The sequence below is a fragment of the Lipotes vexillifer genome, unplaced genomic scaffold (assembly GCF_000442215.2).
Source record: "Lipotes vexillifer unplaced genomic scaffold, Lipotes_vexillifer_v1.1 scaffold889, whole genome shotgun sequence".
Taxonomy (NCBI): Eukaryota; Metazoa; Chordata; class Mammalia; order Artiodactyla; family Lipotidae; genus Lipotes; species Lipotes vexillifer.
In genome coordinates this window covers 347227-369685 of record NW_006788335.1, presented here as the reverse complement: position 1 = coordinate 369685, position 22459 = coordinate 347227, and the positions used below count along the sequence as shown (strand labels likewise).

Below are 22459 nucleotides of genomic sequence, written 5' to 3'. Positions count from 1 at the left end.
GGGATGGAGGTTAGGAAGAGCGTTTCCAGCAGAGGGAATAGCACGAGCTGCTTTGCCACATGCTCTGGTTTCCACAGGCCTGAGAGGAGAACGGTAGCCAGTCCTGTGACAGGAGACGTCAGGCAGAGGCAGAATTTCAACAGGAAGGGGATGATGCCCTTTACCAAACGTCATAAAGGGCACTGAGGCCTGGGCTTGGGAAAGCCTTCTGGAGGGCACGCTCAGTGACAAGGAGACTGTGGGGCTTCGTGGAAGGACGGGTGAGAAAATTGAGCCTGAGTCTAGACCATTTTTGGATAAATTTGACCCTAAAAGGGAAGAAAGAATTACGGTGGTAACTGGAAGGGGGAAAGGGACATTTGAAAGTACGGGTGTTTTCCTTTTCCAAGGTCTGGCAGACTTGTCCGTTGAGGGCAGAAAGCAGGAAGTCAGGAAGAGGTGTGGGAGAGGGGATGAGGGGCAGTGCTCCCTGATCACCCACTGTGTGCCAGGGTACCTACTGCGTGCCACCTTCCCATTTCCTTTCTTCCCAATAACCCTTGAAGGCAAGTGTTTCTACTCCTACATCACCTGAGGGAGGTGATGGGAGAGGCCCTTGGAGGCTGTGCGACGGCCATGCTCAAAAGGCAGGTGGACCCCCCAGCAGACACTGTAGGTGTGGCTGTGTAATCAGGGCCCCTTTTATTTCCAGGCCCTGTAGCTGAGGAGCTAGAGTAGAAAAGGATGTTTTCCTGGGAAGTGTGGAGAAGCTGGTCAGGAATCCAGGGGCCCAGGCATCCCAGAGGGCACTGCCTCAGGCCTAGCCCTGAAGTCCTGGGTGATTGGTGTCCTGGTGAGGGTCACGATAAGTTTGTGGGTGAGGGGCCTGTTTTTTTTTTTTTTTTTGCGGTACGCGGGCCTCTCACCGCTGCGGCCTCTCCCGCTGCGGAGTACAGGCTCCGGACGCGCAGGCTCAGCGGCCATGGCTCATGGGCCCAGCCGCTCCGCGGCATGTGGGATCCTCCCAGACCAGGGCACAAACCCGCGTCCCCTGCATCGGCAGGCAGACTCCCAACTACTGCGCCACCAGGGAAGCCCAGTTCATGCTGTTTTGTCCCTTGGTTCTTTTTCTTTCATTCAACAGTATTTCTTGGCCATCTTTCCATATACACATCATCTCCCACATTTACAAACCCCTCTGTAGGATAAATTGCCGGAAGGAGAATTTCTGGGGCAAAAGGTTTACGCATTTGTGATTCTGATATTTTGCCAGATTGACTTACGTAGAGATTGTTGCAGTTTATAAGCCCCAAGTCATCTCCGAGGGCGTCCAGGCCTTAATTGTTGCTGGTTTCCAAGATGACTGCACTAGGCTTTCCTGCATGTGACTCCACAGCGTGTATTGTGGTTGACCCCCCGAGGAGGCAGCTCCTTACCTCCCCATTACAGACTGCCCTGTTATGGCCTGAGGGAGGTTGACTCTGGCCAGACATCCTTCGCCCTCCAAGTCTCCCCTTCACCATTCTCTCTGGGCACTCCGCCCCACGGAGGTCATCTCCCACCCGAGGGCTGCTTGCAGTTTCCCAAACATAAGTCACACCTCTACGCTTTGGCCCACATTGTTCCCACCTCCTGCCCTGTCCACCCTCCATTCTCAGTCTGGAAAACTCTGACTCTTCCTTTAAGACTCAGCTTCAAGGTTGCCTCTGCAGAGGCCTCCCTGACCCTCCCAGGCAGAACCGGTCATTGCCCCCTTCCCCTGGGTGCCTGCCCTCCCACAGAACGCAGGCAGCTCCTTGCCATTCGAGCACATTTGGACCAGCTGCTGAGGTAACTGTCTGTTTACATGGCTCTGTCTCTCCAGCACCCAGCCCAGGCTGGGCCCACACGTCCAACTCATCTGTGACTAAAATTAAACTCGCTGGAGAGGTAGGATGGCATGGAAAGGGCACAGGCATGGGAGTCAGGCTGCTGTGACTCCATCCTCTGTCCAGTCCCCACTGCGCCAGCCCCAGCTCCCCCTCCTTGGCTGTGTTCTGACCACACTGGCCTACACTCCTTTCCCACTCATGGCCCTTCACGTGCTATTCCAGCTGCTTAGAATGCCCTTCTCCCGACTCTTTCTCACCTCCAGTGCCCAGCTTAACTGTCACCTCCTCCTGAGAAAGGCTTTCCCTGGCTCCTGAGTCTAAAGGCACACTGGCCCCCATTCCTTCGTTCTCTGGTCATTCCCTTCACGGATTTACTACAATCCTGAGTCTCACTTTGATGTGTTGGTTTACCTGTTCGCTGCTTGTCTGCCTCGCTGTGACCCTAAAGTCCTTGAGGGCAGAGACTGTGGCTTGTTTGCTGCTATGGGCCCAGAGCTAACATGGGGCCTGGCACATACTAGGCACAACAGAAATCTTCAGCAACTGGATGAGGAATGAACAGAGGAACGGGTCCTGACCCCCACTCCACCACTTCCCAGCTTTGTCTGTAGATTAATTACCCTCTATGAGGGGCTCCTCATTTGAAGATCAGGGCTTTTAAGTTGTGATGTGTATTGAAGATTGTGAAAAATGCCTGATTACATGAAGAGGCTCCATAAATGGTAGCTGTTATTTGTGAAGTTTTTCTTTCTTCTGAAAAATGCACCCTTTTTGGCCAGGTTTTCTGTACTAGGTGTAACCAATGTATAGAAAACTACATACAGCCATTTCTACATACATATGTATATCTACACACTCATGTAACCACCTCCCAAATTAAAAAGTAGAACATTCCAACACCCAGGAAAGTTTCCAGGTTAGCCTCCCCTCATCCCCTTCCCCCCACCAATGGACCCGTCCCATTGTTCCCTCTTCTCTTTGACCTGAGCTCATGGCATGTCCATTCTTCAAGCCGTTTCTGACTCATTCCTTTTCCCACTTCCGTTCGTCTTCTGAGACCTTTCCTAGTAATTCTAGCTCTCCTGACTTCTCCTACCACCAAACCAGAGGTCTGCAAAGTAGGGGACATGCAACCCAGTGGAGTGCAAGATGGCCCAGCAGTTCCACTCCTAGGTATATGCCTGAAAAAAACTGAAAACAGGTACTCAAACAAGTACATGTCCACGCATGCTCACAGCAGCACTATGCACAAGAGCTGAAAGATAGAAACAGCCCAAATGTCCATTGACGGATAATGGATAAACAAACTGTGGTATATGCTTACATACTCAGCCATAAAAAGGAACAAAGTACTGCTATGTGCAGCCATGGGGATTAACTTTGAAAACATTATGCTAAGTGAAAGAAACCAGAGCAACAGGTCACATATTATATGATTCCATTTATATGAAATATATCCAGAACAGAGAAATCCATAGTGATAGAACACATAGTGGTGGTGGTCAGGGGCTGGGTGGGGATGGGAGGGGGAGAAACTGCTTAAAGGGTAAGGGCCTTTACTTTGGAGTGATGGAAATATTTTGAAAGTAGAGGTGGTGGTTGTATAACATTGTGAATGTACTAAATGCTACTGAGTTGTTTACTTTAAAATGGCTGATTCCGGGACTTCCCTGGTGGTCCAGCGGTTAAGCCTCCGCCTTCCAGTGTGGGGGATGCAGGTTCCATCCCTGGCTGGGGAACTAAGCTCCCACATGCTGCAGGGCAACTAAGCCTGCGTGCTGCAACTACTGAGCCCACATGCCACAACTACTGAGCCTGAGCACCACAACGAAAGATTCTGTATGCTGCAATGAAGATCTTGCATGCTGCAACTAAGACACGATGCAGCCAAATAAAATAAAATTTAAAAAAATGGCTAATTTCATGTTATGTGTACTTGACCTCAATAAATTATTTTTGAAAAAATGAAGTAGCCACTCTTACTGGTGAGCTGGGAAGTTTGAATGAGGCACAGACTCCAGCTTTCTAAGCTGTGAAGTGCTGGGCAAATACCAGTTGGGGGTGGCTGAAGAAAGGAATGGCCTAGGGGTCGGCAAGTGTGGTTTGCTGCTCTGCCCTAAGCAGTAATGATAGGATGATAAGAGTTAACTATGATAATTACAGCTAACACTTCTATAATGTTTAATGTGAACCAGGCACTGTTCCAAGTGCTTTACATCTTAAACTCACTAAATCCTTACAACTCAATAGGTGCGTGCTGTCGCTTTTTCGTTACAGATGAGGAAACTGAGGAACTGAGGTTTCAATGACTTATGCAAGTCACAGATGAGGAAGGGGCAGAGTCCAAATTTGAACCTTGGCCGTCAGCCTCAACCCCCAGGCTCTGTGCTAAGTGCTTTTCATGTTTTATCTCATTTAATACTGTGAGGTACGTATTATTGAGACAGGCTGGGACATGTGATCTGGGACCTGGGACCCTTTGCTGCAGTGCTTACACCTGGACAAAATACAAAGAAACTATAAAGGACTAAAAATAACTGCATGCATGCAGTTGGGGCAAATTATAGAGAACAAGATACAAACGACCAAAAACCCAACTGCCGCTTCTGAGGTGTCGGGAGCAAAAGCAGGGTACTTCACATGCCCCCTGCACATAGCACCACGACGGGGGTGGGCAGACCACCTAAGCACCCCCTCCAGCCTGACCCTGGATCCACCCCTACCCTCATCCCTTATAAGGAAACACCTCACCACCCACCTGGGGAGTGAGCTTGTTTTCACTCCCCCTTGCTGCAGCAGGGGCCCCAATAAAGCCTTGCTTGAATTTCTTATCTGGCCTCTGATCAATTTCTATTGATTAAGAAGGCCAAGAACCCTGGCAGGTAACGTCATTATTCCTAATTAAAAAAAAAAAAAATCCCTTCATGGTCCCTACATGTTCAATGCCTTCCAGTCTTTCCCCTGCAATTGTGTATATTTATGTGTATTTACATTTTATTATTATGTATTTATATATTTATGTATTTATATATAGGTCCACATACTCCTGTCATTATCTCCTCTTCATCTTCATTTCCCTCTATTTATTTTTTTTAATATTTATTTATTTGGCTGTGTCGGGTCTTAGTTGCCATACGTGGGAATTTTCCTTGCGGCACGTGGGATCTTTCGTTGTGGCGCAGGCTTCTCTCTAGTTGTGGCATGCAGGCTTAGTTGCCCCGTCGCATGTGGGGTCTTAGCTCCCCGACTAGGGATGGAACCCGCGTCCCCTGCACTGGAAGGTGGATTCTTAACCACTGGACCACCAGGGAAGTCCCTTCATTTCCCTTTATACTGTACATATTACTACCTGAATTTATTATTTATGTTTTCTTTGGGTTTCCCATCTCTGCAAAACAGAGCTTTTGATTACTGTTGACTTCCCAATACCCAGAACAATGTGTGGTACATAACAGGCTTGCAATAAAAATTTAAATGAATGACTTGTACATGGTATTGGGTAGCTTTGTGTGCCTGTGTTTGAATGAATAAAATCATTCTGTACATGTTCTACTTTTTAAAATTTAATGTCCTGGATTAAAAAAAATCAGTACATAGATCTAGCTCATTCTTTTTAACAGATGGATATCCTGTACTGTGTAGCTAGCACCCTTTATTTAACCTGTTTCCTATTTAATTAATCCACATTTTTTCCAGTGTTCTCTCTAACACAAACAACATGGTAATAAACATCTTAGCAGGTGCCTTTTTGTGTGTATGTGTACCTATTTCTCTAGCATGAGTGCCTAGAAGTGGACTTGCTGGGAGGAATACTATATACATTAAAATGTCCATAGATAACGCCAAATTGCCCTCCTGATACCCATTCCTGCCAGTGTTGGATGAAGGTACACAGCAGGTTTTCACACATCTTGAACCAGACTGGATATTATCAGTCTTTTAAACTTTTTGCCAGTCTGACGGGGGAAAAGGAACCCTCAATTTACAGATGAGGAAACTGAGACTCAGAAAAGTTTAGGGACTTTGCCACATGATGGGTTGCGATTTGCCACTTGATGTGTCCGACTCCAGGGAGGACGGGCTAAAGGTGGACAGGGTCCTCTATGCTATGCGTCCTCGGGCACGTCTGGTTATCTCTGGGCCTCGAGATGCCGGCAAGCTGGCCTTCCTCCCCCCGCCAATTCTCAGGCCCCTTCGGGGCAGCCAAACCCTGGCCTTTCCCGATTGCCAAACCGGGGCCAGGAAGAGCACACCCTACTGCCTTCACGGCTCCGAAATGGCGACCAGCGAGATGGCGAGGCCACGCCCCCTGGGAGGCGGGGCCTGAGTTCAGGCCAGAGCGACGGATACCCGAGCCAAGTTTGAAGTCCGACGCCAGGCGAGCTCGCGCAGAAGCAGAGAGCTGGTGGCGTCGCAGGTCGGGAGGAGGAGCACCGAGTGGAGGGCTCGCTTGCCGGGGCCGCCCGAAAGCGTCTTCAGTGCGGGCGCTGGGGCCGCCATCTTAGATGGCGGGAGTAAGGCGAGAAAGAGCGTGAGAAGCGAAGGCTTCCCTGCCGCTCTTCTTGGGCCCCGAAGAGGGCCAGCTGGCCGGGCTTTGGGGTGTGTGCCCTGAGGTGCGGAGTGCGAGAGCGACGATGCGAGGGCTGCCCGGGGCCCCGTCCCCTGGGCTGGGGACGCGCCGAATGTGACCGCCTCCCGCTCCCTCGCCCGCCGCGGGGAGGAGGAGCGGACCAGACGCCACTGCCGGACGACTGGACACAGAGGCGGCCGGGCTCCCTCAGGTAGGCTGCAGGGCCGGGCCCGGGATGCCGGGGGAGCCGGGCGGCGGCGGGGCTGAGGGGGCCGGGTTCCCCGGAGGCCCGGCCAAGGCGGCGCTGACGGAGCGGCCCCGCGGCTGCCGGACGGAGGGCCCGGGCCAGGCCGCTGTCACCCCGGGTGGCGCTGGGCGGGCGGGGGCCCTGGGGCCCGGTGTCATGGCCGGCGAGCCGAGTTCCCACATCCCCACTCATGTTTCCTTGTGTTTTGGGGAAACGTGACGGCACTACCCCTGTACCCGGTGTACATTCCTTATATTTTGGCCACGGGAAAAACCGCCCAGAGCTGTCTCGGATCTGTGTTGTCACTCAGATGGGCTAAAGTCTTTTTGGCCGCGGAGTGGGGGACCCGGGCTTGCATCTTCTCTCAAGTGACACCCTTTTCCGGAAGATGAGAGCAGTCAGGGACGGGAGGAGGAAATAGGTCGATGCCCCACCACAAAGGCATAGGGGCCTCCCCCTTGGGTCTCAGGACTCTGCGGGTACCTAATGAGACGTTTGCGGTGCTTATACTGACGATTGGCCCCGGGATGCTTTGGAATGAAGATCCAGGGCTCTTGTGTGTGAAGTGAGAGCCTCCAGGACACTTCAGTTTTGCAGCTGCAGAGGCTCTGCAGAGCTAGTCGATGCCCAGAGAGAGGAGTTTGGACATCAGGAGAGGCGAGGCGGCTCTGTTCATTCATTGTTCTCTTTCAAGGGCTCTGGGTGTGCCCCCTGGTATTCACTCTTTGGTGGGAAGAATGATAGGGTCTCCTGTGTCTCCTCGAGATGTGGCCGGGTTCTAGAGGATCACCCAGTCTAAGTAGGGAATGGATTCAGCGCACGTTCATCATTTCTGCCTGATTCGTCCTCTCCGGGCTGGAGGGAGTCTGCCCTCTGTTAGCTCCCGAGGCATGAACACTATGCGCTGTGATTAGGATGGATTTACCAAGTGTCTTGGGAATTTGGAACTAGTTTTGCCTGGGGGAGTTGAGGAAGCTTGTAGACTGGAGGGGACTTTTCTGCTGAGGTTTGGGCTGATGAGTAAGTACTCATCAGGTGAGGAGGAGGGGAGAGCATGCTAAGTTGAGGGAGCAGCTGGTACAGAGGCACGGAGACGTGCAGGAGTTTGGGGAGCAGCAAAGCAGTCTGGGGTGCAGGAAGGAAGTGGTGGGAGATTAGGGTCTGAAACAAAAGTTGGCTAGCTTGTGAAGGATCTTTGTTGAAGATAGTGAACTAGTTGATTTAATTGGGATTATTTTAAACGAGTGTTGCTAATTCTCTTTTCTTGCTGATAACTTTATTTCCTCCTTCTGTTGATGTTAAAGCTGATAGTAATTGCACAGATTGACTTTGTTAAACCCAGTTAAGAACATTTTGATACGGGCTTTATGTCAAATGTTTTGTACTTGCACTGTGGTGAACGAACTGAACTCATATTCCTAGGGATTCTTGCAAACGTTTCTTCTAAAGTTACACTTGCTAACAAAAATGTTGATTTTATAAATGTAGTACCCTCTACTAATACTACATTTTCAGTGGCTGTTGACAATGTAAACCATGCTCCCCAGTCATTTAGAAATTGGCAGATTATATGAAACATCTGAAAAATTGTAGAATGCAAGTGAGTATAGTTTTAGTTAAGTAAATGTTTTATATAGTAAACTGTTTCTTTGGATTGATTCCGTGGATTCCAATTTTGTTATAAAGTCTTTAGCTCTATGAACATAATTTTCCCCAAAGATCTGTATTGTGATTAATGTTTATGCTAAAGTGATTATTATGGTATTAACGGACTTTAATCTAGCAATTCCTAAATCTTTCTTGGGTTGTGATGATTATATACCACAGGAGAACCTTTTGGCTTGTTTTCACCCTTATCACTTCAAGGGATAAGCTGTTGAAAATGCAACAGAGACAGTTTGACCCAGTTGAACACTGGATACTTGGGAAAATTAACCTGTTACTCTTTCTGTTGTAAAAGCTTATCTTTTAGGTATGCGGTGTTTGTGATCGTTAAGTTGTAGTGGAACTGCTTAGTCTTGTTACACTCTTCTCAAATAGTTTAAAAGATGTGCATGCCTTCAAAATAGAAGGCTTGAGTGAAATACATTAGAACATATTTTATGGGATTTGGTTTAGCAGAAGAAAACAGTGAGAAGCAGGTTAAGCTGGTCACTTATGATGAAAAGTATCTAAAAGATGAAATGGAGAAAGGTTAAACATTAAGTATTGTATTATAACTGCTTTGAGACTGGTTGCTTTTAGTTTAAAACATGCCGTTTGTGAAATCCAGAGTAGGAGTTTGCTCTGAAGATGAAACAACTTCTTGGAAGTTGAATTTGACTTTTCCAGAAGCACCAGATTATTTATTAAATGGAAAATATAATTAATAACTTGAAATTACTATTTCAAATAGCCTGTTAGTAGTAGGTGCATGATTCTATCACATTTTAATTCCAGGTAAAACTTTGTTAATAACCTATTGCTTAAAGTAGAAAAATGTTACATGGGAGAGTGCTTTTGTTTGCATGTTAACATAGTAGGCCATATATAATAATCCTGGTCTTGGGAGGAGCTTGTTAGCCAAACAGCATGCCTTAATGTTGACTTGCAGAAGAGAATTTTAAATATTGCCTTTGAAGGGCAGTGGACTAATGTGACAGCGGGATGGGGGTTAATGAAACCACAAAATCGAGCTTTGACTTATTAAAAGGTCTTCTGTTTTTTAAATTGTGTGTGTCATGGAAGTCAGTTCTCCATAACAAATGTCTGTAGTTGGAAAATTGCTCACCTTGGCTAAATTAATTGGGAAGTCAAAGAACACTTGGGTTCATTTAGGATAAGGTTGTTTAGGATTTAGGTTGGGGTGTGTGTGTGTGAGAGTGTGTTTATATTTATGTATGTGTATGGATGTATAAGGATGCTTATTTGCTAAACTGACCAGGATGAAAATGTGATACTAGATGTTTGTGTTATAATTCACTTAGTATTTCTGGTATAGGGCTTAACTACCTTGCCTATAATCCTCAGGATAGTGATGTCTGGGTATTTTATTCTTGCCTTAAAGTTGTGAGTAAAAATTCCTTAATTACATATCAAAATTTTCATCTTTAATTTTACGGTGGTTGAGTCATTCTGTTCCTCCTTTTCTCCCAGAATACTTGTGTAGCTCGCAATGATTTTAATAGTTAACTTAAGATCTGTTAGCTTTTCTTCTAAAACTAGAATGTCAGTTTAACCAAGGAAAATGTCAAATGGGTGTTGTTCCTTTGATACTGGTTTTGGCCCAGGCTATCTCAAGTCTCTTTGGCAAATCACTCAAGAAGTGTGTTAATTACTTCACATTCCAATCAGTGTACATAGTTTTTCTTGAGGAACTCTTGACACAGAGTTTTATTTTTAGATCAGATTCCAAGGGATTTTACTGGGTGGGGATTAACAACCCTAAAACCAGTTTGGAATCAAAACCTTTGTGATTTAGAAACTGTTTACATTTTTGGTTAATGAATGGGAAGCTGCAGGCAATGACAGTGTTTTACGGAACCAAATATGTCTAATTGCTTCTGAGGACCCTTTGTAGACTATACCGATGACATCTTTCTACCTGTTGGGTTTCACTTACTGTGATCCAGTAGCAAAACTACATCTTTACTGTTGTAGTCAAGATGTTGTCTCCTATTTATTTTCTTCCAGCCTGCTAGGGAAGGCAAAAGTAGGCTGATTTCTTTGAAGCTACTTCTTTCTAGGCATCATATTTGGATAAAGTATTTACCTTTCTCCACCCATAAACATTTCTGATGGAAGAATCAGGGTAGTTAATGTTTTAACTTTGTTAATAGGTCTTTAAAGTTATGACATTCTTAATCTGGGTTTTATGGAGGCACACTTTTCAATCTCAGATAGCTTTTAACATCTGTCCTTTACCTAGGTTTGGGGTAGATGAAATACTGAGTTTTCCTTAGAACATGATTCTTGTTCTGTGTGGCAAATCTCATTAGGAAGCTCAGAGTTTTTGGGAGAGGCATTTCCCTGGATCCAGATAGATCATTCAGAAAGGAACTCCCATTTGCATTTAAGAAAGTTTGTTTACAGTAGAAAAAACTAGAAAAAGTTCAAATGTACTAGAAAAAAGTTCAAATGTACTAGAAAAAGTTCAAATGTACAACAATAATAAAATGATTAAGTAAACTGTGGTACAGCCACTTATGGGGCCCTATGCTTTTCATTAACTGTGGCATATATGAAGCATTTATGACACGGGAAATGCTATATCCAAATGATTACAGTTGTGTTAAAAAACGAAACAGTACAGTGGAATATTACTCAGTAATAAAAAGGAATGATGTACTGATACGTTCTCCAACATGTATAAACCTTGCAAACATTATATTAAATGAAAGAAGCTAGTCATATTGTATGAATTGTAAGGAATCATACAATCATATTGTATGATTCCTTTTATATGAAGTGTCCAGAATAGGCAAATCTGCAGAGAAAGTAGCTTAGTGGTTGCCAGTGGCTAGAGGGAGTGGGCAGTGGGCAGTGACTGTGACAGGGGTTTCTTTTTTGAAGTATTGAAAATTTTCTAAAATTGATTGTGGAGGTGAATGCACAACTCTGTGAGTATAATAAAAACCATTGAATTGTACACTTTAAATGGGTGAGGTGTATGGTACGTAAATTATATTTCAAGCTTTTTAAAAAAACTCAAAACCTACCCATAGGAAGAAAACACATGTAGATGTTAACAGTGGTTGTTAAACAGTAGAAATACGGATAATGTTCCTCTTTATGCTCTTCATATTCTCTGAATATATTGTCTTATAATAGAAAAATACATATAATAAAGTTAAATTCTATTCGTGGTGTGGGCCCTTATGTCCCTCCAAACATTCAGTCACTCTCAGATTACACTGACAACTATATTTTTGAGCTTCTTTCACCTGTTTTCTACTTCCTCCAGATTAGTTCAGGCTTTTATGCTGTATTTGCCTTGACTGTTGTTAGAACTTCTGAATTGAACTTGTTTTTCTTATTTCTTCCCATGCCAGTACACTTTTCACATTATTGCCAGATTCACTTTTTAAATGTGTAGAATCTTAAAAATTGAGTTTCATTAATTTTTTGTATAGATAGCACAGTCACATGCTACAAAATTCAAAGAATACAGAAAGTTATGCTGTGCAGAGTAATTCTGCTTTCCCCTTTGTTTCCCAGATACCCAGCTTTTTTTCGTGGAGGGAAATATGTTATGGGGTTCTTATGTTTCTTGTTTTGTGATGATACAAGAATATTCAAGCGTAGATGTGCTGGCCTTACTTCCTTTGGCAAATTGTCCAAGAGTCTCTCTTGCTTTTCAGACTAAGTATACAGTTCTTGCTTCTATGTCTTGCTAATGTGGATTCCTGTTACTATCTTCAGTGGAATTCAGAAGCCATTTTTTTTTTTTTAGCACCTAAGTAGGTGCAGAAGGCTAGTGTGGTGGAGGGTGAATTAGGCAAGTTCCTGCCTTCAGCGACCTTATCTAATGAGGAGAGATTCACAGGATTTCCTCACTTTTATCTGTTCCTCCAAAAGCCATTTTTTTTTTTTTAGCACCTAAGTAGGTGCAGAAGGCTAGTGTGGTGGAGGGTGAATTAGGCAAGTTCCTGCCTTCAGCGACCTTATCTAATGAGGAGAGATTCACAGGATTTCCTCACTTTTATCTGTTCCTCTTTTAAGAGTCATTTTGAACACCATCTTCTAAATATCATTTCCCGATCTTTTTCTCTTCTTCTCACTCATTGTTTCCTTCTTTGAACCCCACCTTAAAACCCTTGCATTTATTTTTCTTATGGTCTTTATCATATAGTCATTTGTGAGCTTATCATCCCATTAGGTTATCAACTCAAATTAATGCTTTCTAGTCAATGTGCAAGTCCTTCTTTATTGATATTTGTGAAAAAATTTGAGAGGCTGAGGGACCAGGCCTGTGTGCTTTGGTGAAAGTATTGAATCTAAATGACCACGTTTAATATTAGGTTTTATAATAAGACCTTTTATTTAAACTTAACACGGTTTGTGTATGTATTTTTCGGTACCACGCACTGTAGACTTTATATGTATTTATTGTGACGTATTGATATTTTATTAAAGTGTTTGTTTACCTCTCATCTTTTCTCAGAGGACTGTATCTTAATCATCTTTGAATACCCAGAGTTTAGCACAGTGGCTTGCCCCCCTGATTTCAGTTCAATTTGTTGAATGTAAGGTGCTAAATGATGTTTATTGAATTGAATTTTTTGTATAGATGTCTTACATCTCTGGCTAAACTTAAGCTCCTTAAGCTCCTTAGAGCTGAGCCATGTCTTATTTATAAATCTCTAGTTCTTAAAACTTTCTCTTGATTATGTAATAAACATTAATTGCATGAGTAGAGGTTCACAGGTTAATCACCTGTGGATTTAGTTCCTTCCTACTGCCCACCACACAAATGCTTACAGTTAAAAGGGTATACTCCTTATTACTCAGAACTTTGTAACTTAGACATCTGTCGGAGGAATTACCATGTCTGTTTTGCTTTATCAGTAGAGTGCTCTGGGTTCTCACTGCCAGCTCCTTGAGGACATTTGCCTGCTTTGGCAGCTCACTCATTGGTTCAAGCCGCCCTTGCCATACTGGCTATTTTCTTCTGCATTCATAGGCATTATACGTGGAGGAAAGTTTCAGCCAGAGAGAATGACGGGATAAATGATACTCTTCTGCCTTCCTTGATCTTAGTCTGGACTGGAATTAGAGAAGTGTGAATGTGAGAATAGATATGTCCTTCACGACTAGCATTTATCTAGCTGTCTGACAATGCAAAATGGACCCTTTCGGCTTTTTTTGGGGGTGGTGGCGGTGGCGGTGGTAACTTATACAAAATATAAAAGATACCATTTTAACCATATTTAAGTGTATTATTCATTGGCATTAAGTGCATTCATAGTGTTGTGCAACCATGACCACTAATCTTTTCCCAGAACATTTTCCATAATCCCAAGCAGAAGAACCCTGTAACAATTATAGAATAACTCCTCATTCCTCCCTACCTCCACCCTCTGGTAAACTCTGTTCTACTTTCTCTCTGTGAATTTGCCTAGTCCAAGTATCTCATATAAGGGCAATCACACAATATTTATAATTTTGTATCTGGTTTATTTTACTTACTGTGTTTTCAGGGTTCGTCCATATTACATTGTGTGTGAGAATTTTATTCCTTTTTGTGGTTGGATAATATTCCATTATGTATGTGTGTGTGTGTATGTGTATGCTCCCATGTGTGCACACATAAAATATTTTATTTATCCATTCAATAGTTGATGGGCTCTTGGGTTCCACCTTTTGGCTTTTGTGAATATTGATGCTATGAACACTGGTTTACAAGTATCTATTTGAGTCTCTGCTTTTATTTCTTTTTAGTATATACCCAGGAGTGGAATTGCTGATCATATGGTAATTCTGTTTAACTTTTTGAGGAACTGTCAAATTATTTTCCACAGCAACTGAACCATTATATATTCCCACAAGCAATGCATGAGAGTTGCAATTTCTCTGCATCCTTGCTAACACTTGTTATTTTCCGTTTTTTGATAGTAACTGTCCTAATGGATGTGAAGTGGCTCTAGGCTTTTTTCTTACTAATGATTAGATCGAATGGTCAAACCAGAAGTTTAGGAAGTTGGCTGTATTTGCATCGGATGGACTTTTTCCTTCCTTATAAATGTATTTGTATACAGTGTTCTTGAAAGAGATAAATTAATTATGCAATTAGTGACTCATTTTTTGAAAAAAAAAGTTTTTTGTTAAGCTGGTACATACAGTTGTTGTAGTTACCTTTGTACCCTCATTCCCCCCCCACTTTTTTTTTCTTTAATTTTCTTGGCGGCCGCGTGGCATGTGGGATCTTAGCTCCCCAACCAGGGATCAGACCTGAGCTGCTTGCATTGGAAGCGAGGAGTCTTACACTGGACCGCCAGGGAAGTCCCTGCCCTCATCCCCTTTTAATCTGAAATGTATTCAGTTAACCTGTAAATGATGATTTCAGTTAATCCTGGGTGGTAAGATACATTAAGTGAAAAAAGTAGGGTACTAAAATATGTACATTAAGACTCCATTTTTATAAAGAAAAACATTTACATGCGTCTATTAAAATGCTACCCCTTCAAGTTCAAATACTACAATGAAATCATTCTTTAGTGTCTACCTCTTCCTCCACTTGAGCTATAAGTGACCTTTCCATGCTCCGAATTCTTATAGTTTTCTTAAGAAGTTATGCCTCTCCGCCCCATCACCACAAAAAAAAAAAAGCTGTCACAACTTGTTGTAGGCCTCTTTGTCATCCTGAAAGTTCATAGCACATAGTCTTTGGGAAATGATGATTTTTTTCTTCTACTTTAAAAACTCTTGGAAGGCAAGGTCTGTCTTTCTGAACTTTATATTCTTCGAAGCAACTAGCAGTTGAAATAGATTCTTAGAAATTGTTAAATGATAGTGCTCCTTATACTTTTCCACTCAGTTCTCTGCCAGGTTGCAGTATACAGAGAGGCATTCTGGTTCTTTAGATTGTATATATCAGTACTTTAATGTGGTAGATAGTGATTCAATATCCATGGAAAAGAATTAGGGTAAATATTGTAGTTATAGCTTTTCTCCATTAATATTTTATTCTGATATTTAAGCATCTAATTTTGTGCGAGGTACAATACCGGATGATGGAGTATAACAAGATGTAGGAAATGCATATAGTTCTTTTCCTTAAGGCATTCAGACTTTGGTGTATAATTACATAGGTTACATTTTCGTATTTTGTTTTTTTGCTCCTGTGGCAAAGTAGCTGGGTATAATTTAGGGCTTTAATGATTCAATGGTCTAATTTACAGAGAAAACTTCTGCACATTTCCTTGTTTTAAGAAAATTATTCTTGAAAAGTCGATTTAAAATATTTTCTGGGAAACAAGTGATACTATCAGTTTTACAGGTATACCTTATTGTAATTGTTACTAGTTCTTAAAACAAGCAAGGTGATTGATTACCTTTTGGGGGTATCATTGAAGACTAGGGAATCTTTCTGTGTATGAAAGCCATTGACTCCAGAATGAATTGTAGGAGAAATGGCCGAATCAGATGGTTACTTCTTGAAATAGCTTTGGCAAGATTGTAAACCTGGAGGAGTACCTCCTATCTTGAGGATAAATCTCAGTGTCTGTCCAATTGAGAGATGCTAGTGTGTAGAATAGTGGATTCACTTATTTTATATTTCATATCTTTATTTTTGAGGAAAGCTAATGCTGTTTTTTAAGTCACTTGTTGATTATGCAGGACTTGCCACTGAAATTGATGCCTTTTATGTGGAACAGAAATTATTGGTACAAGGTTAAGTCAGTGTTTTCAGGCATTAACTTATTAGCAGGATGAGATGTCTGCGTGTTTTTTTTTTTTTTTTGCGGTACGCGGGCCTCTCACTGCTGTGGCCTCTCCCGTTGCGGAGCACAGGCTTCGGACGCGCAGGCTCAGCGGCCATGGCTCATGGGCCCAGCCACTCTGCGGCATGTGGGATCCTCCCGGACCGGGGCACGAGCCCGCGTCCCCTGCATCAGCAGGCCGACTCTGAACCACTGCACCACCAGGGAAGCCCCTCTGCGTGGTTTTTATTTCCTCTCCATCCCCTTCCACTGACTAGGCGTTTTTACTTCATTATTACTCAGCCATCAAAATGATCATTCCTAAACCATATTTTATTTGTGCATTGATGTATTTTCATGCTTGTGTTAATGGTTTTACTTTGTAAATGGCTCTTTTCATTTAAAAATGAGCAGTTGCTGCCTAAATGAAGAAGCAATGACTGATTTGGAGATGAAAAGTAAAACTTGGGTTAAAAAAGAGTTCAGACAAAGTGACTTAAAATGAAAATAATGAAAAAGTAAGAGTTAAAAATAAAATTGGCTCCAGATGTCTTTTATTGTGGAACTGATTGCTTTAACATAATTGTTTGGATTAGCTGATTAACTTGTTTTGAAATTAATTATCCTTTTAAAAAGTTAGACTCTTTTCTAAACTCTGGTGGCCCTGCTTGCTATTAGAAAAGGGTAGAGTATCACATTTTTTCATGTTCGTGTATGCTGGCCAGTCATCTGATGAAGTTACCAGTTTGTGGTCAGAAATTGAGAAAGAGGGGTGAGGAAACTCAAAATATTGACACACACACCACCTTGCAGTGCATCAGGGTGCCCTTTTGACCTGGTTGGGAAACTGTAGCTAAGCCATTTCCAAACTAGACATATTATTGTTTCCTAGCTTGGACAAGACAACATTTTATTTAAGTGTTTGAGTGTTTCTGTTCAGCAGAAACTTTTTATGTGTGAGGGTGGGTTTTTTCCAGTGTTGTGTGACCAACTGAATTAAAACAAAACAAAACACTTAATCCTTAAAGGAAGCTTGGAGTAATCTTGAAAAATTGATCACCCAGTCTCTCAGATGGACCAAGGCTGGATTGAACAAAGGGATGAGCTTAAAGGAGAATTGAAGAGTGAAGTCGCATTATAAATACATTAAAATACGAGTAGGAAATTCCCTGGTGATCCAGTGGTTCGGACTCTTGCTCTCTCACTGCCCAGTGTTCAGTCCCTGGTCAAGGAGCTAAGATCCCGCAAGCCACCTGGTGCGGCAAAAACAAACAAAACAACCAAACAAAAAACGAGTATTCATCTATGTTTTTGCCCTGCCAAAAAAAGTGTTTTAATAATGCAGGCAATTTTAGCCACCATTCCTCATACTGAGTCTATGTTCTTGTGAGATTTTGATTGCAGTTGAAGAAAGTGAATCTATTCTTTTGTCATTCTCAATTCTCCCAAGCCTTATAGTTTGACCATCTCACAATTGAGTGTGATTGTTGTGTCTAAAGATACATTTTTTTTAAAAAGGTCCGTAAAGATAATAGCTTACCTTTGTTGACTTAACTACTATATGCCAGATTCTTTTGAGAGTTTACCTTAATTCATTTAATCTTCCCATCAGCCTGAAGATGTAGGTACATTGTGATCCTTATTTTAAAGAGGAAGAGAAACAGACAGATGGAGTAAATACCCTAAATATAGGCCATCTACTTAAGGAGAGATTAAAGAGAGAGAGATTTTCTGGGTTAGTTTTGACTTCATCCTACATCCTATCAGCACCTTAGAATTTAAATTCTAGATGTGATGCAAACTTACTGTTTTTGTTAGGTTTCTGGGAATGCCGTCTGCCTTATACTTTTCTTTATGACTTAGAGTAGTTCCATTTCCTTCTTATAGGCCTTATATGATTAACCCCACTTCATCCCTGTATTACTTCTTCATCTAAATTATAAATTTATTGAGGGCCGGGATCAAGTCTTAATCAAATTTGCCTCTCCCAAGTATTTACTGTTCATAGCGCCTTCAGAGGTATCCCTTCTGAAGAGTTGTCTTTCCTAAACTTTTTTTGACTTGAGTAGAAATAATTACTTCCATTACTTTTTTTCTGTAAGATGATAAGGAATCACTTTGTTATGACTTTGTATGTGAAAACTTTTCTTCAAATCTTACATATTTAATTTAGGGTTTTAGTTTAAAATAGCACTTTACGAAGTATTCTTCTTGGGCTTCCCTGGTGGCGCAGTGGTTAAGAATCTGCCTGCCAATGCAGGGGACACCGGTTCAAGCCCTGGTCCGGGAAGATCCCACATGCCATGGAGCAACTGAGCCCGTGTGTCACAACTACTGAGTCCGTGTGCCACAACTACTGAAGCCTGCGTGCCTAGAGCCGGTGCTCCGCAACAAGAGAAGCCACCGCAGTAAGAAGCCCGTGCACCACAACGAAGAGTAGCCCCTGCTCAATGCAACTGAAGAAAGCCCGCATGCAGCAATGAAGACCTAATGCAGCCAAAAATAAATTTTTAAAAAAAGTATTCTTCTTTCCAAAATGTGTTTCTCTCCACCACTAATCAATGTTTCATAAAGTTCTAGGAACTTTTAATCACTTGTATAAAACAATTGTGGGCTCACACTGAAGCCTTTAATCCAAAGTTTGGAGTGATTGGGGTTACCCGTCTAATGTTTTATCTTAAACATTTACCATTTAATGGGGAGACTTCCCTCTCTGGAAAGTTTTCTGTGCAAATTTTGCCATTTCTAATGAGAATGTTTAAGATGCTTAGAATTTTATATGATAGGTAATACTCTGAAGAGTGAGCTTAGTGGAAAGATTTCTGAAATGATTTGTTGGCTTTTGTAATTTTAAAGGTTCATTAGACAATTAAGTAATCAAAACTGAGTAGACCCAAGTCTTTGGAATAGTGTTAGTGTTCTGATCAGAATGGCTGTTGGAGTTATTAAAAATCGATGAACTAAGTTTATTTCATTGCTACCATTTCTCCTACTCTATACTCTTAGCCTATTTTCTAATTTTCTGATTTACCAGGAAGATACAGAGTTAGAATATTTTAATTAACTGATTAAAATATAAATTGACATATACTTCAAATAAAGTTGTATACCATATGTAGTTAATAGAGCTACTTCTAAATGTATTTTACTTAAAGAACAGTGAAATAGGGTATTTTACATGTCTTTTAAGCATTGTCGCTATAAGTTGTACATAGCATTTGGTTTATTTCTCTTTGATAGTAAATCTTGTCTAATTTCTCCTATCATGGGGGAAAAAAATAGGCTTTTTGAGGAAATGATAAATCCAAGCAGAGAGAGAGGTGTTTTCCAAAAAGTTACATTGGTTAATTGTAGGTAATTTAGGAGCGTGCCGATGTTACTCACAGGTTCCGAGTTATAGACCAATGGGTAAAGCATCTGGAATTATTACTCCGTGCAGTCTCTGCAGAGGATCTCTGGGAATATGGAGACAATTTGCAAAGATCAAATGAACAAGATAGCATATGGCCAGTGTTATTCCCCCAAGCAATGTGAGAGCTAAACAGTTGATCTGTATTTTGCAACCTGGGACTTAATTTTGGAAGACAGTACCAGTAACGGTTAAGAGCTTTAGGCTTTGAACTCAGAAAAACCCAGGCTGGAGGTGTAAGGGCTATCTAGAAGAGTTCCTGATTGTTGTATATCATGATAATAGGGAACATTTACTGTCTCAGGCCAACACTGTGTGTTTCACGTGTTATTTAATTCTCACATATTATAAAACATGCTGAGTAGAGGAGAATGAAATACAAGTAAATCTTAAGTTTAGGTGTCATAAGTCAAAGGCTGTTTAAAACTATAGACACCGTAGTGGATTCAGGTCAGTTATACCAGTCGTAGTCTTTTAAAGCTCTTGCTACCAGTTCCTCCTTCTCCTTTCTCTGCATTCAAACCAAGGAGAAACTCACAGCAGCTAGATAATATTACAACAGAATTTTAACTCTAGGGCAGTGCCCAGGTTATTTTGATGTATAGGAATTGTTTTGTATTGACTAATCTTCAGAAATAGTCAGCCATGGTTTGTAGTTCAGCAGTCTTCTAATTACATGGAGATTTTATTTTATCTAAGCTGTATTTATTACCAACTCTGGGGGGGAAAATTTTGGATTGAAGATAAAGAAGAATGACTTAAAGGCAATTTACAAGACCAGTGCTCTAACCCCTGACGTACAGAGCTGTAAAAAGCAATTTAGACTTCATTATTTTTGTCTTAAATAAGAGTTAGCTTTCTGAATAAAAGATTATATATTATATATTTCATACATTATATATTATATATTATTATTATATATTTCATACATTCTCTATTCTGTATCATTTAGTGGATAAGAAGAAAGGTCATGTGAGAAAAAGCATTAGTAATACAACTGCTCTAAGGTAAATCATTTATTATTTAGAAATGACATAAAAATCTCTTAAATATGAAGTAAATTTAAATTGCTTTTGATATATAAAACATATTTTCCGGCTTCCCTGGTGGCGCAGTGGTTGAGAGTACGCCTGCTGATGCAGGGGACATGGGTTCGTGCCCTGGTCTGGGAAGATCCCACATGCCGCAGAGCGGCTGGGCCCGTGAGTCATGGCCGCTGAGCCTGCGCGTCCGGAGCCTGTGCTCTGCAACGGGAGAGGCCACAGCAGTGAGAGGCCCGCATACCGCAAAAAAAAAAAACAACCACCACCATATTTTCCTTTCTTCCACGTACAGGTCCGATGCATTACTTATAAACAATAAACAGTAATTATTTCAAAGTAGTATAATAGTAACAATGCTGAATAATTATTTTTTGTGTTTTAAATCAGTGTGTTAAAATAGAGCTGTAATTTAAGAGTCTGAGGACCAGAATTGTTTGTTTTGCTTCCCTTACTGTCACTAGATCTTTTGAACTTCACATTTTCTTTATTTACAAAGAGGAATAATACCTGCTTTTAGTCTGTTTAATTCTTACAGCACTATGAGATAGTGGAGAGGAATAAACTGTAAAGTTCTGTAAAATTTTAAGTTGTCCTGTTTGAAGTAAACTATCTGCAATCAATCTCAACCACAGAATGCATTGCTGCATTCTCAGAAACTAGAGTTTAGGTAGATTAAGAATTTCTTTAAAATCTCATTCAACGCCAAAGTGCTAGCTGCCATAGGTGTTTTTTGCTCTACCACTTTAATATTTTTGAGTGAAATAAAAGAAGTTTTTGAATAAAAACTCAAAAGTGAGGGCTTTTTTTAGACTGATTTTAAGTACTGATTTGCTGAGGCATTTTGAAGTAAATTCAGAATGTCTCTGTGTGAAAATATTTACATTGTTTGTGTGTGTGTGTGTGTGTGTGTGTGTGTGTGTGTGTGTCCCTAGTCAGGCGGGGATAGTAAAATTTATTTGGCTGTTTGGCTTGGCTGAGGTAGGGAGAGGGTGAAACAAAGTCAACCTTAGCCCCAAGTTTGCCCAACTGCTTCTTGACTCTTTTAGGCCGAAGTTTTAGGACTTTTTGATTCTTGCACACTGAACTCCTGAAGAGCTTCCTGAATTAATCAGGGTTGTTATAATTGGTTTTTCTTACCATGGTCCAAAGGTGTCTAACCCTTCGGGAGAGTAACTGTGACAAGACAATGGATGAGGAATGTTGAGTGAGTGCTCTGCTGAGGTATCTCCAGAAGTTGATAGAATAACATTTCCAGTCAAACATGTATGCCTCAAATTAGGCTTTAAGATGGTAGATGGACCTTAAGCATAGGACTCAAATCGCTTAAAAAAATTATACTCTAAGTACTGGTATTTTCATAATTGTGGTCTTATCAGATTTGACTTGTCCTGAGGCTCTTTAATAGTACTTTGTATGTGTGCTGCTCCTTAATAATCTTGCACCTGAAACAGTCTTGCTTTCAAAATGTTTTTTATAGCATCTGATAAAGTAAAAAAGCAAAAAACAAGACTCTCCCAGCATAATGAACCTCTTAATAATTACTGTTTTATTAATCTGGTGCTATTTATTCATTTTTAGAAATGCCTCTGAATGCAGCAGTTCATTGAAATTATTGCTAGAGCTGGGTCACAGGGTGAGAAGGCTGAGATGAATGTGTTGCATTTAAAATGCCTTTATCACAGCCTGGTATTCTGGATTTTGAGTTTAGAATAAACTATTCAAGTGTTGTTTGTACTATCACTTGTTAGGAATTGTACCAGGAAATAACTTGATTTCTCTGAAATTCTTAAGTCAGTTTTCACAAACATAGTATGGCCCTTATATTTACTACTCTCTTACTTTGTTTGCATATCCAAGAGTGTCCCTTCCTGCTATAACCAGTTTCTCAGTCACATGGTGTTTTGTGTAGATTGGGGCATGAGGATTGTGGAAAGAGTGC

General features: G+C 41.6%; 1 protein-coding gene across 2 annotated transcripts in view; it reads left to right on the top strand.

Annotated features, from left to right (window-relative positions):
- Positions 1–6240: 6240 nt before the first annotated feature.
- Positions 6241–22459, top strand: part of RAF1 (Raf-1 proto-oncogene, serine/threonine kinase) — a 72796-nt gene continuing 56577 nt past the window's right edge. Inside the window, exon 1 of one of the 2 annotated variants that reach the window (XM_007461557.1) lies at positions 6241–6631. The gene's annotated coding sequence lies outside the window, so the exon portion shown is untranslated. The remainder of the gene's footprint in view (positions 6632–22459) is intronic. The other variant, XM_007461558.1, reaches the window with a different exon arrangement.